Genomic DNA, 20,156 nt, shown 5'->3' with positions numbered 1-20,156 from the left:
TAATGAGACGATGGATGGTGTCCTGGAGGATCTCCTCCCAGATCTGGACCAGGGCATCACTGAGCTCTTGGGCAGTGTGAGGTGCAACCTGGAGGCGTTGGATGGACGAAACATAATGTCCTGGAGGTGTTATATTGGATTTAGGTCAAGTGAGCGTGGGAGCCAGTCAACGGTATCAATTCCTTCATCCCCCAGGAACTGCCTGCATACTCTCGGCACATGAGGCTGGGCATTGTCATGCACCAGGAGGAGCCCAGGACCCACTGCACCGGTGTAGGGTCTGACTATGGGTCCAAGGATTTCATCCCGATACCTAATGGCAGTCAAGGTGCCGTTGTCTAGCCTGTAGAGGTCTGTGCGTCCCTCCATGGATATGCCTCCCCAGACCATCACTGACCCACCACCAAACCGGTCATGCTGAACAATACTGCAGGCAGCATAATGTTCTCCATGGCTTCTCCAGACCCTTTCATGTCTGTCACATGTGCTCAGGGGGAACCTGCTCTCATCTGTGAAAAGCACAGGGCTCCAGTGGTGGACCTGCCAATTCTGGTACTATATAGCAAATGCTATTCGAGCTCCATGGTGGCAGACAGTGAGCACCAAGCTAACTAAAGGAAGTCATGAAGGCTATTTTTGATTGCTTGGTCAGAGACATTCATACCAGTGGCCTGCTGGAGGTCGTTTTGTAGGGCTCTGGCAGTGCTCATCCTGTTCCTCCTTGCACAAAGGAACAGATACCGGTCCTGCTGATGGGATAAAGACCTTGTACGGCCTTGTCCAGCTCTCCTTGAGTATCTGCCTGTCTCCTGGAATCTCCTCCATGCCCTTGAGACTGTGCTGGGATACACAGCAAACCTTCTGGCAATGGCACGTATTGATGCGCCATCCTGGAGGAGTTGGACTACCTGTGTAACCTCTCTAGGGTCCAGGTATCACTTTGTGCTACCAGTAGTGACACTGACCGTAGCCAAATGCGAAACTAGTGAAAACTAGTCATAAAGATGAGGAGGGAAAAATGCCAGTAGCCTCCACTTGTTAAACTATTCCTATTTTGGGGGTCGTCTCATTTTTGCCCCTCTTGTGCACCTGTTGTTAATTTCATTAACATCAAAGCAGCTGAAACTGATTAACAACCCCCTCTGCTACTTAACTGACCAGATCAATATCCCAGAAGTTTAACTGACTTAATGCTATATGTTATACATTAATAAGTGTTCATACATTATACATTAATCATACGCTATACATTAATAAGTGTTCTTTTAATTTTTTTGAGCAGTGTATATGCAAATGAATAGTAACACAATGAGAAAGAATTTCCTCTGTTCTCCAAAGAGGCTGATTTCTTGTTGGATGGCTAGAAGCACAGCGCTTCAGTTCCCAAACCTCCCTGCTAACAGATATTACACTATATTTCAACACCACCATAATTATACTTAATGAGACTTTTGCACAATACTTCACATTGGTAACCACCTACTGGCCAGTTTTCCATGGGTTTGCCCTAATGTGGAATGAATTTTGATCCCTCACCCTTTAAAACAGTTGGGAATCATCCTGCATGAATAACAAACAGAGACTGAGGACCATGCGAAGTGGCAGCAGGGAAGGTGAGCCGCCAAGCAGAGGAAAGCTAGCTAGTGTGGCTGCCAGCCTTCCCTCTTCCTGCATCCCGCATCCCGTCCCATGATCCCCATTTCTGTCATGTGCGACATCCGCTGTTGGCCCGGGCAAACACCCTGGAAGCAGATGATTCCTGAACCCAATAATGGAGAGTAAATAGGGCTCATTTCAGAGTCCCATGGTAATGGCAGTGCCAACTGGAGCAATGTGAGAACTATTCACGGAGACGTGCAAGACGAGGTAAACATACAGCCGGGAGATAAGAAAGTTTGGGTTGGCATTAGGACTGGGTGGAGCAGGGACTGTGTAAATACACCCCCAAATGAGAATCAAAGCTCATAATAAAAGTTGAGGGTGGCGTGTAGATTTCAGGCTAATTCCCATTTCAAAAACAGAAAGCAAGACAAAGGAGCATTAGACTGTTTGCATTTTATAATGGTGACACCGTTGTGTATAGTCCTTCTAGGCTAGTAGATATCACTGTGAATGTATATTGTACAGGAAGAAAATGTACTATGTATACAAATTCTGTTACTCATTTTGCCAGTTCTCTGCTCATATAATATATTGCTGTTTGTAGTCTGCAGAACATTGTGTTCAGAGTGTGCCCCAGCCTTGTACCCTAGACTGTCTGGGATAGGATCCAGGCCCCCCTGCAACCATGACCAGAAAAAGTGGTTAGAAAATGGATGGATGGAATTTGTAACAATAATTGGATAAATGAGTACTTCGTCTGGGTGTAACTAGCAGGATCAGTCCTGGACATATCTGTTATTTTCTTGTTTGGCCAGTTCATGTCGCTGGCCGTCCCGTTCTGTGTTTCCCTGGTCTTGTGCGCTTCTCAGTCCCTAGTATGTCCCCCTGCTTCCCGGGCTGCTGTGCAACTGAATGGGCTGAGCATGCAGATGAGAACTGTACACTCCGCCCGTTGTGGGATTGAGGCTCAGCAGAAACCAGCTTCAACTATGTTGGACAGTTTGGAATTTTGTTTCCCTCGTTAATTATCTTCTATGTTATGTGTTTCAGTATTGGTTCTTGTTTTGGGTTTTAGTTCATATTCTCCCAGGTCGTGCCGGTACTCATCTTGCTATTCAGTACCAGGTGCAGGTACTCCCCTTGTTATTCAATAGCAGGTGCCGGTACTCCCCTTATTATTCAGTACCAGGTGCCGGTACTCTCCTTGTTATTCAGTATCAGGTGCAGGTACTCCCCTTGTTATTCAGTACCAGGTGCCGGTACTCCCCTTGTTATTCAGTAGCAGGTGCCGGTACTCCCCCTGTTATTTAGTACCAGGTGCCGGTACAACCCTTGTTATTCAGTATCAGGTGCAGGTACTCCCTTTGTTATTCAGTAGCAGGTGCCGGTACTGCTCTTGTTATTCAGTACCAGGTGCAAGTACTCTCCTTGTTATTCAGTATCAGGTGCAGGCACTCCCCTAGTTATTCAGTACCAGGTGCCGGTACTCCCCTAGTTATTCAGTACCAGGTGCCGGTACTCCCCTTGTTATTCAGTACCAGGTGCCAGTACACCCCTTGTTATTCAGTATCAGGTGCAGGTACTCCCCTTGTTCTTCAGTATCAGGTGCAGGTACTCCCCTTGTTATTCAGTACCAGGTGCAGGTACTCCCCTTGTTATTCAGTATCAGGTGCAGGTACTCCCCTTGTTATTCAGTACTAGGTGCAGGTACTCCCCTTGTTATTCAGTATCAGGTGCCGGTACATCCCTTGTTATTCAGTACCAGGTGCCGGTACTCCCCTTGTTATTCAGTATCAGGTGCAGGTACTCTCCTTGTTATTCAGTATCAGGTGCAGGTACTCCCCTTGTTATTCAGTACCAGGTGCCAGTACACCCCTTGTTATTCAGTACCAGGTGCCGGTACTCCCCTTGTTCTTCAGTACGAGGTGCAGGTACTCCCCTTGTTATTCAGTACCAGATGCTGGTACCCACCTTTTTATTCAGCATCTCCGGAAACAGAAAACCAGGAAAGCATGGGGCTCCTGTCTCAAAGTCTGTGCTGATCAACTGGCTGCAGTCTTTACACAGATCTTCAACAGATCCCTGGAGCTTTGTGAAGTCCCCTCCTGCTTCAAAAGCTCCACCATCATCTAGCCCACCTGAAGAGCACCACTGACCACCGGCTCGATCCCCTGCAGTTCACCTACTGGACAAACAGATCAGTGGATGACTCAACATGGGTCTGCACTTGATCCTGAAACACATGGATTACCCAGGCGCTTATGCACGGATCCTGTTTGTGGGCTTCAGCTTGGCTTTTAATACAATCATTCCCGAAATCCTTTCCTCCAAACTCTCACAACTTCGCGTTTGGAGCTTAACATGCTCAAGACTGTGGAGATGACGGTGGACTCTAGGATGCACTTCTTCCTCTCACTATATCCAATAGCCCTGTGGCAGCGGTGGAAAACTTCAAGTTTGTGGAACCAACCATTTCCCAATTGGGAGCCCAACATCAAGTCCGTCCTCAAAAAGGCTCAGCAAAGGATATACTTCCTGCGGCATCTAAGGAGCTACGGTCTGCCATGGGTGCTGTTGAGCCAGTTCTACACTGCAGTCATTCAGTCAATCCTTTCCTCGTCAATCACAGTGTGGGTTGGAGCAACCACTAAACAGAACCAAAGGAGACTGCAGTGAACAGTGAGGACTGCAGAAAAAAATCATCTCTGCCCCCCTGCCCTCCATCCAGGATTTGTACTACTCAAGGACTAGGAAATGGGCAGAGAAAATCATTGCAGATCCGTGACACCCTGGACACAATGTTTTCCAGCTTCTCCCCTCTGGCAGACGCTACAGAACTCTGCATGCAAAAACCACCAGACATAGGAGCATATTCTTCCCTCAGGCCATCACCCTCATAAACAGCTAAGCTGTGTCACCTGCTGTCTCTCAATTTCCCCCCTTAAACTCTGTTTGCACTCAACCTCGCACCTTGTATTTTGTACAGTGTGTTACCCATATGTCAAATTTTATTTCTTGTATAGTGTAATTTATTGTTTGTACAGTGTCATTTATTGTCTGTGTACTAGGGAGTCTCAAGCAGCTGGAAGCGAATTCCTCGTGTGCCCCAGCACACTTGGCGAATAAAGCTGATTCTGATTCTGATTTAGTACCAGGTGCTGGTACTGAAACATGTCGGCAGGTGTAGGAATCAGGATATAATAATCACAAGTCACATACCGTCAGACCACAGTCAGACAGTATTGGAATTACAGTATTGGTATTTCATGCCATGTGGACAGCGCTGATATTATACACCATGTTGACAGCACTGGTGTTACATGCTCTGTGGGCAGCACTGGTATTATACACCATGTGGATGGCACTGGTATTGTACACCATGTGGACAGCACTGGTGTTACATGCTGTGTGAACGGCACTGGTATTATACACCATGTGGACAGCACTGGTGTTACATGCTGTGTGGACGGCACTGGTATTATACACCATGTGGACAGCACTGGTGTTACATGCTGTGTGGACCGCACTGGTATTATACACCATGTGGACAGCACTGGTGTTACATGCTGTGTGGATGACACTGGTATGATACACCATGTGGACAGCACTGGTGTTACATGCTGTGTGGACAGCACTGGTGTTACATTCTCTGTGGACAGCACTGGTGCTACATGCTGTGTAGATGGCACTGGTATTATACACCATGTGGACAGCACTGGTGTTACATGCTGTGTAGATGGCACTGGTATTATACACGATGTGGACAGCACTGGTATTATGCACCATGTGGACAGCACTGGTGTTACATGCTGTGTAGACGGCACTGGTATTATACACGATGTGGACAGCACTGGTATTATACACCATGTGGATGGCACTGGTATTATACACCATGTGGACAGCACTGGTATTATACACGATGTGGACAGCACTGGTATTATACACCATGTGGATGGCACTGGTGTTACATGCTGTGTAGACGGCACTGGTATTATACACCATGTGGATGATACTGGTATTATACACCATGTGGATGGCACTGGTATTATACACCATGTAGACAGCACTGGTATTATACACGATGTGGACAGCACTGGTATTATACACCATTTGGATAGCACTGGTGTTACATGCTGTGTAGACGGCACTGGTATTATACACGATGTGGACAGCACTGGTATTATACACCATGTGGATGGCACTGGTGTTTCATGCTGTGTAGACGGCACTGGTATTATACATGATGTGGACAGCACTGGTATTATACACCATGTGGATGGCACTGGTATTATACATGATGTGGACAGCACTGGTATTATACACCATGTGGACAGCACTGGTATTACATGGTGTGTGGATGACACTGGTATGATACACCATGTGGACAGCACTGGTGTTACATGCTGTGTGGACAGCACTGGTGTTACATGCTCTGTGGACAGCACTGGTGCTACATGCTGTGTAGATGGCACTGGTATTATACACCATGTGGACAGCACTGGTGTTACATGCTGTGTAGATGGCACTGGTATTATACACGATGTGGACAGCACTGGTATTATGCACCATGTGGACAGCACTGGTGTTACATGCTGTGTAGACGGCACTGGTATTATACACGATGTGGACAGCACTGGTATTATACACCTTGTGGATGGCACTGGTATTATACACCATGTGGACAGCACTGGTATTATACACGATGTGGACAGCACTGGTATTATACACCATGTGGATGGCACTGGTGTTACATGCTGTGTAGACGGCACTGGTATTATACACGATGTGGACAGCACTGGTATTATACACCATGTAGACAGCACTGGTATTATACACGATGTTGACAGCACTGGTATTATACACCATGTGGACAGCACTGGCATTATACACCATGTGGATGGCACTCGTATTATACACCATGTAGACAGCACTGGTATTATACACGATGTGGACAGCACTGGTATTATACATCATGTGGACAGCACTGGTATTACATGTTGTTTTATTTTCACAGGTTCGGTTCTCATTTTGCTTCCTTGCTCCCGTTTGCACCCCAAGCATTCTGTGTTTGTTGAAATAAAACATCCTTTCACGGCCAAATGCATAATTATCTTTTCTGCTCTTGCTGTGCTTTTTCTTCTTGTCGTTCATGGTCTCCTCATATCAGCAAATCCAGATTAAGCGCAAAAAGTATTACAGGAAAACATTTTTCAGAAGATCAAAGTGTTTCGAATGCAGAACATCATTAAGATAAGGTATGTGTTAAATCACACCAACAAGCCTTACTGAGCTTTTTCCCATTATGACCTGGGGCTAGAGATTATCAAAGAAAAACATCAGCTGCACGACTCGATCAGCCAATCAAACAGCACCTACCTGACCTCCTAATGAACTTGGGCTGGAGCAGTTATCCAGAGATTCACCAAATAACAGAATCAGGGTTATTAAATGTCCAGAGAGGAACAAAATTATGTCTGAAGGCATACCCCTTTCTTATAAATCTCACTCTCCTTTAATTAGGCTGAAAGAAACTTAGCTGAAGCCCAGCTCTACAGAAATAGAATAGCCTGTTTCCTCACTAATGCCATTCACAGCTTGATTTAAGATTCTATTCCTGAATCAACACAACACAATGCAATATAATACAGAAATAACCTGACCACCCTACCATGTCAACTGCCTTTCCCCTCCCAAGTAGGTTTAACCTTCATCTTGAGGTGAATTTAAAATATTTTCTTTCCTAGTGTCGGTAAGAAATGTTTCATCCAGAATTTACTTTATCTGTTGCCTGGTTTTTCTGCCAAACCAACTAACCAAAGGAGATTAAACTTTCAGTCTTCTTTTAAACTTAGTTCTTTTTTCTTTGTCCAGTTCCTGAAAAAGCTCTTGAGGGAAAGAGGAATGTGTATTGTGTATTGTGTACACTGCATAAGCAATTATGCAAGCTCATTGCTGGGGAATAGGTGCGGAGAATAAAATAAGAGAATAACATGAGTTCATGAAGGTTAGTCAGGATGCTAGAGATGATATTATGGATGCCAAACAGATCAATAACAGGAGCACAGAACGGTTCACTCCGGCAGCAAGAACACATATTCTAGCTAAATAAAAATGTGTACTTATTAAACTATAGTGGAACATTAGCTGCAATAGCTATCAAGTGATAAATTCAGGTTGCAAATTAAATTGCACGTGCACTATTATGCTGCCATGTCTATACATGACCTACTCTCATGCAGATGTGGAAAATTCAACCAAGCAGTTAAGTACTTGACTGTGACTCTTTGTATTTAACTGCTTGGTTGAAACAAACTTTTCAGGATTTGTACTTTCTGGACTTTCTGTACTTTCCACCTCTCATGTGTGCAAGCGTATTCTTAGAATGAGAAGAGGTTACCTTACTCCTTCTGGAAAACCTAATGATCATCATGTATTTAAACTGATAAGCATTTAGAAACAGATGGACTCTCATGCTATTTAATTATTTTTTATATATTTTGTTTATCTGTCTGTTAATTTGTTGTTTCAGTAACTGTCCTTAGACATGTCTTTGTTGCTGTTAACCGATGCTGTTATTGAGAGTGAACCAAACAGTTTTCCCTTGTTTGTACAGTCATGTTATGACAATAGAGTGATGAATGAAATAGAATGAAAACTGAACTTTTCAGATGTGGAATCAACAAGGTCCCACCATGGGAGGGTGTAATAGCCCCGTCCTGCTCTCTAAATGCTTCTGTCTGATTTAGGTATAATGTCAGCAGCATGACTCTCGGGCCAAGTCTTCTCGACCTCCAGGTTCCCACATGTGGAATAACGCTTACAGGAAGTTCAGTCTGGATGAGACAGCCACCAAGCACCAGTCATGTACAGGGTGTGATCCTGCGGGAGGGCAGGGGGAGGCTCAGTGTGGTGGGTAGGAACCGCTATATAAACTGCATCCATCGCAGTAGCTCAGGTGACTGACAGAAGGCGGCAGTGAAGGAGACAGTAAATGTACTGGAGGGCAGAGAAGAGAGAGAGAAGGGCTGTGGAGGAGAAAAGAAAGGCCCCGGGAATTACTGAGGTAAAGTGGTGGATGATCAAGATGGTAACAATGGAGGGAGAGCATCACATATCCAGCCATCGTATATCCTATCGTCAGTCTGCTTATCCTGTATATCAAGAGTTTTCAACCTTTCAACCCAGAAACCCCCAAATGAAAGCAGACCAGAGCAAGGGACCCTCATCACGGCTGATTGATTAAGATGAGTAACTAAGGACTCGGGGGAGGGGGTTGACTTCAGTACAGCATTTTGTATATTTTTGAGTCGGAATGGTCAGTCTCCCTTCAATATTTTTTTGCTTACTAAATGTCACTGGGAACCTCCTATGATCAGCTTCACAGATCCCTAAGTAATGAGAGAGCCCCCTACGGTATAGTAAGGGGGCTAGACCCTATTCTAGGACGCATGAGGTAGAAGGCAGAGATGCACCCTCAATGAGACGCCAGTCCTCTGCTAGGCAAACATTCACAAACCTCGGTAGAAACCCACAGAGACTTCATACACACACAGAGGTCTGGGGATACAGCTCTGTCCACTCAGTCACTGCCCTGCCCTGGAATGAGAGAGTCATCTATCATAAATTACCATGTGAACTGCAGAGAGTGGAGCTCAGGTTATAGGGTGGAAAGGGACAGTGCTGGGGCCCTGGATGGTAGTTCAGAGGAGTAACCATGGATACAGAGAAGCACACAACTCAAGAACAACAAAGAAGTTGGAGTGGGTGGCTGGATGAGAGCTCTGGTACCACATTGATCAGAACCATAGACCTGGCTTGCATAATTTTCTCACCCAGGAGACACCATTGTGTGGTATGTTATGGCCTCTGTTCTACCATCAGGCCATAATATAAAAATAAAGCAGGTTCCCAGATGTTGTACTTTCAATTTATATTTAGTAATGAAGGAAAACTCTTCAGGTGAGCAATTATAAATGAAATGACAAACACAACAAGATTACACGAAAATGGCCGGAACCCTGGTCACAGTCATAGTCTCACAGATGGTGGAGTGGATGCGATACCAAAAATAACACAGCTTCTTTATTGCTACCAGCAACAAGTCCTTTTATGCTACAAACACCAATAGCATTTTCTGGCACAGATTTTAGCCCTGCCCACAGACAGATCATCCCTCCAATCCAATTGGGCCAAATGTAGTAAATGGCAGGAAAAGAAAAGCCCTGTCCAATGGCCACCCTGCCTCCATTACTACCACCCAAACAGGCTCCTTCAGAGTTTAGTAATCAGACATTTTCTGGGGTTAACTAAGACCCCATAGCATCTTTTATAGACAAGTGACTATTTCCTGTTTATACATTTGTTTCCCTTATTAAATTGACCGACAGTCTATTCATGACTATTCAGTCTAACATTCATTTCTGAGCAGCATATCCAGAAACCTGAGCATCATTACACTTAAAACCCTGAGACATGGAAAAGCAAAATTTACGCAGGCAGGTGAGAGGGCAGCTAAAGGCTAAATCACTCTAGTCAGGCTTGAGCGGCAGGAAGGAAAGAGGAGAGGCTGACTTCCTTCATATTGTTTCTGCATTCATAAATAGATATATAATTCCTGGAAGCAGCAAGTGAATGATTACAAAGATTAATTGATTTTACGAAAATGTAGATACCCTATTTACAATCTATAATCTATAAACTAGCATGAAAATTAGTATTTCCCATCCATCTGTTTTCTATTCCCTTTTGTTCTATGCAGGGTTGAAGGTGCTGGAGTATTTCCCAGAAGCTACGTACACAGGGCAGGGAACAACCTATCGCTGGACACAGACAAACCATTCACACCAGTAGCGGATAGAGATTTTTATAATGGATGAAGCATAGTGTGGACAGTTGTTAGTATGACCAAATAAGGTCTTTTTTTTCTTATTTTAGTCGGTCAGCTACTTCTGTGTAAATTCTTCTCTCCTTCATGAAAAGACTTCTTTAGAATGAAGTCAACATTAGCTGCACTCAGCCATGTTGTTTCAACACCTCTAGCTCAGCTTTAAGACAAGCAGCTTAGTTTGCAAGCTAACTGCCATGTCGGTGGGTGTCTATGAGTGTTTTCATCCTGTTTCAACGGGAAAATTCACATATATGTTGTCGAAAGCAACTTCTGTTTAATAATCACCACTGTGGTTCATTTAGTAATACAGATTACACTTTTAATCACAAATACAATGAATTTACATTGATTACTTCAATACTTTCCATGTAGTCTTAGAGGAATTGCTTGTGATTCATACTCATGGACACTTTGGCAAGACCAATTCATCGTACCGTGTTTTTGGGGTGAGCAGGGAAACCGGAGATTCCGGAGGAAACCCCACTATGACACGGGAAGGTAATGTAAACTCTATACACATGGAACCAGGGCAGAGCCACAAACCCCAGTCCCAAAGGTGTGAGGCTGCAGTATTAACCACTGCCAGCCTGGTTGCAGTCTGATACTATGACTGGGCTTTGAAAGCAAGGAGGGAAATACATACATACATACATATATACATGTGTACATAAATATATAAAATATAAGTGCCAAACACACTTACCATGGTGCATTGAGAGATAAATACTTGCCTGCAGCACATTTTTTAAATCAGTTATTGGTTTAACCAGCTGCTTGGGTTTTAGATAAAAAAGGTTTTTCTTCACTAAGACGTATGAATTATGTTTCTGTCTGTTTAATATGCGATACACAGCACTTATAGTCCATAATCCTATCTATTTAAAACTATTCATAGAGACTGTGTTAAAGCTTTGAGAATACATTTTTTTTGCTTTTACGCATATATTATAGCAATTAATAAATTAATAAATTGACAGAAAATACCTTAAGATATTAATTAGCTACATACTCATGTTGAATGTTTTATTTCATATCCAGTAAATGGGTTGATTCTGACATAATATAAATGGGTTTTTTTTATGCTACACACTACATAAACATCACCAAGTATAATCATTTAAGCATCCATAAATACCAAGGAAATCACACTGGAAATAGATTTTATCTTGATTTATTTTCTGCACAACTTTCTGCCAGAATACTTTTCAGTATATCATATATTTCTGTATAGTATTGTTGCAAGTATACTCTCACATGTATTTTATAGCTGATTTCTTAGCTAGCCTTCTGTCCAGAGTGACCTACAATACCTTGCATTTATATAGCTCGAAAATTTTACTGCAGAGATTCAGGCTAAGTACCAGCATCAGGTTTCATCAGTGAATGACCTTGGGGTACATGAACAGGAAACCATCTGGTTACCAGATTGTGTGCCCATTCTGCAAAATACACTGCTGATCTGCTCATATACAGTTTGCACAATACAGTTGATCTGTTCATGTACATTCCCCACAACACACTGCTGATCTGTTCATATACAGTTTGCACAATACAGTTGATCTGTTCATGTACATTTCCCACAATACACTGCTGATCTGTTCATATACAGTTTGCACAATACAGTTGATCTGTTCATGTACATTCCCCACAATACACTGCTGATCTGTTTATATACAGTCCCATTAACACACTGCTGATCTGTTCATATACATTCCCACAACACATGCTGATTTGTTCACAAATATTCCCGACAATACACTGCTGATCTGTTTATATACAGTCCCCATAACACACTGCTGATTTGTTCATACACAATCCCACAATAGACTGCTGATCTGTTCATATACAGTCTCCACAATACAGTTTATCTATTTATATACATTCCCAACAGTACAATAATGATCTGTCCACATGCATTCCCCACAATACAATATTTGTCTGTTCATATGTATTTAAATGAGACCTGGAAATTATAACAACTATCAGAAAGCAAATGCACAGTATATGCTCAGTATAGAAAAGCTTGTTTGACCTTGAATGTATAGTTTGCTCTTTGTCCTGTAATGATTCAGTTAAGCCCTGAATGGCTTTCCATTATGAAGGCACAAAAGGTGCACTTCTTACACACGTGTTTTAGGGTCTGTATTCCTATAAAACAGCACAGTGACACGTCACAGCTTGACATTCCCTAAAATGTGCAACTTCCCGTATCATGTTTTTTTTTGCTAATATTTACTATTAAAATGCGATAAAAGCTACCATTCAAAATTCAGAAGCTGTATGGTTGCTATAGCATTCCTAACATCCAGAATCACAGAGGCCTCTCTAACTAAGCGCACCAATTCTCATGCAGAAAGAGCTACCAGAATTGTTGCACCTGTGATGAAAAATCATATTTGATTGTTTTGCCCTGAAATTCTACCTCCATATCACAATCATTATTTTCTATAGAGAAATTTCCCCATTAGAATAATGTCACAAAGGCTGCCCCCCATGGATGAGGAACACAGCTGAGGTGTAGCCCCCAACCCCCCGCCCCTGCCCCTCTGTGGGATCATCGTCAGCAACGGGGCCTGGCTTCCCCCCCCTCAAACCCCACACACGCATCACAGAGGAAGAGCCACTGCTGCCTCACGGTCTCCCTTCTCCTTTTCACAGCCGGCTGATCAGGCTAAATGAACGTCAGTTCATGTTTATCATTTACTCTCAGATGTGATGTTATGCCGCTGAATTGTGACTCCTGCATCTCTCCAAACCAGAACGACCCGTTCATCTCACGCTCCAGGTCACGGAGTTTTATGTTTGTTTTCTTCTAGGCGATGTTAGTTAATGAGCCCCCCTGCACTTACAATGCATCTGCCAAACAAACAATGCGCGGCAGTCATTTGTATGGGAGCCTAAATGTGATTTACAGCTCTGCTTTGAGGACTAACCAGAAAATAACATTTTAGTGCTAGTTTTCCATTATCTTGTCCATACAAACCACATATAAATGCAAGGCAAACAGAGTGTAGTTCATTTCCATAGCTGTTTCATTCCTTGGGTAAAGGTACAAACAGACCTAAGGAAAGATCTGAAAGCTACACGTTTACAGAGCACAACCACGGGGCCAGAGCAGCAGACAATCAAACGCTGGTAGGAAAAGAGTGAAGCCTCGTTTAATTAATTACCTTTGGTACACTTTGATCCGAAAAGGCAGATTCATAATTAAACAAAGCAGTTTAATAATTTGCAATATTTGTATTAGGATAGTGGACTGAATGATGGCATATTTCTCAATGACATGTAAACACCAGTGTATTGCAGTGACTGAAAACAAAAACAGCAACGATTGATAATAAAATACCCATTAACTGAATACACTGTCAAATATTTACCTCAATTTAATGTGCTTGAGACAGTTAAATTATCAGCTGAAATGATCCCCCACCATTGGAGGATGTGTGGATATTCGCAGAGGGTCCTCCTGGGCTGTCTCACATGGGCCGGGAGGGCGGCCCAGCCCGTCGTGATGATTAAGGTGCTCTGCACTACAGGGGATCCATTCAGGCATTCTGAGTGCAAGAGCCGACATGATTAAGTGAAATGAAAAGGGAGACATTTGGTTACGCACAACCAAAGACATAATTAGCTATAAAATAGCAGCCTGGCATTGCTCCAGCTTCTAAATTACTGCCAAGCTAAAAATATGACAGTTCTTCTGTTCCCCTTCCTGTTTACCACCGTAAATACAACTGCGGCTTTGTTCCAGACTCATCTTCAGACAAGGGCTGGCATACCGGCCTCGAGTCCATGTCGCCTGGGGGACAGTGTGTCCAGGCGCTGGCCGCTCTGCACTGGCCAGGAGGGACCACTCTCAATAGTGGCCTTGCTAATATCCCAGAATGCCAGTTTTCATGATACACACCCTTCCTTTTCTGAATGGATGGAAGTGTATGATTCACAATGACACATTTGTAATGTCTCAGCATATAGATTCACTACATATTACTTTTACATACATTCAACCTTTTAATACAGATTCACAATACCTCTTTAGATGTGTATTTATTAGCATATATGTGACATAATTGATCCTAAAGTGTGATTTTTCACATGTCAGGATTAAATACAATTTAATGTTTATTAACAAATGACACGCATTTTAAATTGCTGTCTCGTTACCGAATGAATGTTTTAAGCAATCAAGGTCTTTTATGGTAAAAGCATTTGAATCCTTATGTTTAGTAATTAGTGGAACCTCTTTTAAAGGCCTCAACCAAAGGCTTATTGTAGCTGCTGATCAGACCTTAGAGACATTTTGGCAAAGTTTTTTCACAAAATGGAATTAGCAGCAATTATTCTTTTCAAAACTCTCTGGCTTTTTCAGTGCTGAAGATGTTGGTCCACCTACACCCAGAGGTCTCCTGAAGATCCAGCTCTTCTGGAAGACAGATTCACCTGGGAATGTGGCTCAGACATCCCTGGATATTTGCCCTAAGGCCATGACCTAGCAGCATACAGCCTGATTCTGAACACCAACAACACCCATCCAGATGATGGCAACGCAGCAAGAGAAACTTCTGTTCTTGGAGTAGGTGATCTGCCATGAACGGTATCTGTTTCTCTGTCAGACTAAGAGCAGATCCAAGAGAACCCAGCCCATCTGTCCACCCCACCTTGAGTGGATGAGGCTTTGTGGCCTGATAACACAGAAGGACAGAGTGTGGGAAACAGGAATTTCGAAAGGGTTGTTTCAGTGTGTTTTGACTGGCTACGTGCCTGATGGAAGCCTTGAGAAAGTCAGGTAGGACTCAGGAACAGGAGGTAAATACACTAAGCGAGCCTAGAGGCCTGATACACTCATCTTGTTTTCACTTTTCTACAATCTGAAAGCCACAGCACAGCATTTTTGTCAAGGCCTATAAGGTCATCAGTCAACCACTCAACTGAAACATATTTTTACATAAATCTAGACCCTGAAATCTCAGTCACAGGCCTGCATGATCCTTACAAATTCACTCATTCGCACATAGACCTACCACCTGTATGTAAACCTCACTGATAACACTGAGTTTATGATGCGTATACAGATTTCTGAAGCATTCACTTTAGTCACTGTACACAGTTTAAGACGCACACCAGGAAAGTGCATATTTCACAGCTGAATCACAAACTACGAATGTTGATGATGACATCAAGACTCATGTCACACCCTCATGTGCAATTTGTCATCTAATTTGTCAGCTGGCGTATATATCACAGAAAGTGTGGCTGGATTTGGCCGGAAAGCCATGCCAGTCATAAGCCAATGTCCCAACGGCGCCCCAAGTGGAAGATCTGGCTTCCTGCCACCTCCCAGTCCCTTAATTCACACCTCATTTGCTTCTCCAAGCATGTGTTTTTCTCATGAGGTAAAGCTTGTTTGTGGCCTGGAAGACTGGAGGGGACTTAACACAAAGTCACTTTACCTATATTCGTTTAATAATGTAATATCCAGAGTGACCCGGAGAATGTTATACCAAAGAATGGTCAGTATTTGCAATGAGGGGGATCTCTCAGGACCCCTGTCCGACATTTATGCAAACTTGTTGCACTTTCACGTCATGGTGGGGTCGCCCAACAGGATCCCCCAAGACCTCTGGGAAAGGTGAGTATCATAATGAGGAGTCCAGGGTCAGGGGTCACCTCCCAGGGTGTCCACAATCACCGCACCCCAAAATCTAATGGCATACAGTGTGCTTCTTCAAGACAGCAGAGAGATCCACAAGGCAGAGGGAATGGAGAAAGGAAAGAGGTGATCACCTTGACACAAACTGTTTCATGAGCCAACATACAAGAAGAACCATCTTCCTCTTGAACCAAAAACTACATGGAAACCCCTGGAGAGCCAAGCCAGACCCTCACCTTGAATGCTGTTTAAATGTAACTGATGTATAGAGCACATAGCAGACTGACAGGGGTTTGGCATTGGAGAAGTCTACAGACATCAGAAGCCAGCCAATTTACACTAACTGCAGCAAGTCTGCCAGGAAATAAGGTAATGTATAATCATTTATCAGCAAAATCTGTGATTAATATACATCAGCTGTCACATTAATTAGAATGACACTTAATTCTAATGCACATATAGTAACAGGGGGCAGACTTAATTGTGAATAAGGGGAGAAATGTGTGTAAATAAGGAAGGAACCCACCTCTTCCCGTCCTGGCTGGGTCCCCCACCCACAGGGCACTGGCTCTCTGGGGAGAAATGGGGAATGCAGTCACAGTGACTTACGGACAGTTTGTTGTAAGTGAGCGTGAGGTCACAGCTAGCCCAGTTCACACCTTCTCAGTCGAATGTGCGAGTCTCAGTGTGTGATGCCTGGTGTGAGAAGGACATGTTATAAAGTAGAAATGAGAGCGACAATAACTGAATAAAGCAGGCAGAATTACAGAATTCAGCGACTGCTTTTCAGCATTACAGCATGGCTTAACCCGTACACACCTGTACTTTTCTCTTGGAAATTATAGTTCTTCGTAACGTCTTGGGTGGCATCGGATCCATGCGATGGAGACTAATTCATTCTCACCACTAAGAAGCTTTTTCCCATTTCCAGTAAGGAAGGAGCGGTTGTTGAACAAAGATCCCATACTGTTTTCTTTTCTGTATGTGTTCCTCCATGTGGGGATAAAAGATAACAGAAAGGCGGCTGTTTTTATCAAAGACATGACACTATTTATAAAACTGTAAAAGCTGATTAGCTCTCCATTTATTTCTAATTTAAACTGATTTATACATGTTATAGTGCAAAGTTACAATGCCATTTTCCTGCAATTATCTTAAGTAATAGTTCCCTGTCCTAGCAATTAAACCACCTGCTGCTCCAGTGTCAGCCCCATATTACAGAAAGTGCTTCACGCTGCCAGCACAATGTTTAGTTCCACGCGTCCAGCTAGGTGAATAATCGGGGCCCCCTGCCACCCACTGTCAACCGACCCCCCCAAAAAAACTACAGCAGCAGCTTTTATTTAGATTCCCCTGCACACTGCGGGCTTGGAAACCCCCCTCAAGGGCCTGACCTGGCATCTCCTCTATCCCTGGGTGCTAAACAGCTCAGGAATGCCGCCCCAGAGAGTGATCAGCGCAATCCCTTTGCAGCAAAGATCAATGGATCCCCTGTGTCAGGACAGATGTTTATAGTCTTCAGTGACACACAGCATTCCATGCTAAGCAGGCTAACCATAAGAGCAGGCCGTAATGCTGGGCGCCAACCATGCGATCCTCCGCGTCTCCAGGCTTCTGGGCTTTAATCGCTGTAAAGGCAGGTCTCATTATGCTGTGCATATTAATCATGAAGATAAAACCAAAGACAGCTAAATTCAGTATTAGTTTAAGGCAGTTGCTCAGGAAGCCTGTGGGCTGTAGGATAGAGGCGAGGTTGGGGATGTTGCTGATGAATAATAAATGATCTTTTGAATAACCCCAGAAAATCTCAAACTGAGAAAACCAGCATCCCAGAATGGTCTAGGAGATTTTTAATACTTTGCTTTCCCTGAGCTACTAAAATGGCCAATCACATCCTGGCAGGGAGGCTTATGTTTCTGTGATAAGGGGTATAGCTCCCCAGTTTAAGCATCACTAGGTGGAATAAGAAGGATGTATTTATGGTCTATAGTTTGTAAAAAACAAACAAAAGCCAAAAAGCCGTTTATTTATGAAATTACGTACTGCAAGCTCTGGTGGTGTTCCTTCACAGCAGTTAGTAACCCATAACTTCAGCTCAGCTTCATGCTACATGGTTTCCATCCCTTCAGGAATTCATTGGCTTGGCCAATCATAAGCCTGGCCCTCTCCGAATGCCAACCAATCACAGGTATTTTATGTTTATTATAAATAGGTCAGAAGCAGGCTGTTTTTCTAGGGAAGACCCAAAGACCCCACAGTGAAACCTGCAGCCCACCCTAAAGCCTAGGGCTGGAGCCCGGCCCAAAGCCATCCGCAGTCTTCCTGCTGTTTATCCAGTACAGGGTCATGGTGAGTGTGGACCCAAACCCAGGAAGGACAGGGCACCTTGTGCAGGATGGCAGCCCAGACATTCACAGGCACATAGTGAGATAACAACTCACATAAGCACATTGCTGTATGGACCATTGGAGGAAACCTGTAATACCTGAAGGAAATCTGCACAGCATGGGGAGAATACGAGAAGCCTACACACACTCAGAGCTGGGGGTGCAGGGGGGAGATTGGGGGGTGGGGGGTGGAATAGGGCTTCCAATCCCGAAAGCATGAGGCTACAGTGCTGCCTACTGAGCCAAGCTGCCCCCCAGGTCATTTGCTACAATATGTATTTCACAAAGGCCAAGTTATGGTCTGTATATTCCTATGCAGAAATACAAATAAAAACAGCACCAATAGGGATGATCATACTAACTCTGCTTGAATAAACTTAAAGAAACAATTCTGAATTAATATACCAATGTATGTTCTCTGTGATAATTTGTGCGTCTCCTAAAAGACCTAATTACTGGTGCCATGGCACCATTGTCTCGCGCAGACACATCTGTGATGATGCAATTCAGAGCCATGCTAGCATCCATTAACAGCTGGGGCCTGATGAGATGGGAGCGTGCTGGCTGTGGCTGATCATGCGTACGCACCCGGGAGCAGTAAAACCACCGCCTGAGGTACCTCGCTGTTCCTCAGCCCTCCAGATGTGTCTTCCTTGGAGCTAAAACACGGTTAGACATGTTTATCCAGTAACCCATCTCTTGGGATTTGGACATTGCAGTATAAAACCTTCAGGGCTAAACATCCAAAATCTTCATAGCTACACAGCTAAACAATAGTAGGGCTATATAGCTGTTAACCATCCAGAAACTGAAGTCACAAGTCGCGTGTTTCCAATAAATCTGCTCCTGATATGAAGCTGTCATCCAATTATACTAAGAATCAGACTGAGCAAACAGTAGCTATAGGATATATTCTTCCTCTGCCCCCCCCCCAGGTCAGTAACAACCAGAAGCAATTTAGGTTTTGGGTCTGTATGGGATTTGAGTATGTATGGGTCTACGAGTCAGACATGTCGAGCATGAATCATTGGTGGCTTTAAAACAGGAAAGAAGCTGGACTTCCTGTTACTGGGATGAGTCAGATGACCAGCCCTTCATTCACCTGTGGCCCATAAACCATGCCATGAAAAGAGCCTTTTGTCTTTTTTGGGCCCCACAGCTAGTCAGTGTCATGCTTCCCCAAACACTATATTACGTCCTTGTATTCGTCCCCACTGCCAAATCCGGATAGGCCATCTTTTGTTTGGATTTATTTATTTGTAAAGTCCCAAATCCCTAATAAAGTTCCTGTTCCACCCCCATCCTTGTGTCACGTGGGCAGGCCCACCATGTGTCTTGCTCATTCCCAGGGACAAGACGATCTGGGCAGGTTGACACTCTATGGAGAGCATTGCCAAACCATTTAACTTGCCATTTTGACAGTCGAGGGGGGAGCTAAATATTACACTTCTGACGTTACCATGGCGTGACAGACCAAACCATTTAGTTAAATCGTTTTTGACTATTATGTCAAAGAAAATCAGGAGGATAAAGCATAAACTTTTATGTGAGTCACAAATACTATAAAGTTTTCAATAATATGTATTTTTGACCAGTCATTCAAACAAATTATTTAAAGGTTAGACCCAGG

At 43.6% G+C, this 20,156-nt stretch overlaps 1 long non-coding RNA gene across 1 annotated transcript; it reads right to left on the bottom strand.

The window, feature by feature from the left end:
- Nucleotides 1–13,044: 13,044 nt before the first annotated feature.
- On the bottom strand, nt 13,045–18,267 carry LOC125704940 (uncharacterized). The gene is made up of 3 exons (XR_007381295.1): nt 16,959–18,267; nt 16,666–16,711; nt 13,045–14,043 (listed from the first exon to the last, which is right to left on the bottom strand). It is a non-coding gene; the product is annotated as an uncharacterized LOC125704940 (long non-coding RNA).
- Between the last annotated feature and the right edge of the window lie 1,889 nt (nt 18,268–20,156).

Source organism: Brienomyrus brachyistius, chromosome 12, assembly GCF_023856365.1.
Source record: "Brienomyrus brachyistius isolate T26 chromosome 12, BBRACH_0.4, whole genome shotgun sequence".
Taxonomy (NCBI): Eukaryota; Metazoa; Chordata; class Actinopteri; order Osteoglossiformes; family Mormyridae; genus Brienomyrus; species Brienomyrus brachyistius.
Note: the sequence above shows the minus strand (reverse complement) of the source record. Positions and strands in the feature narration are given on the sequence as shown.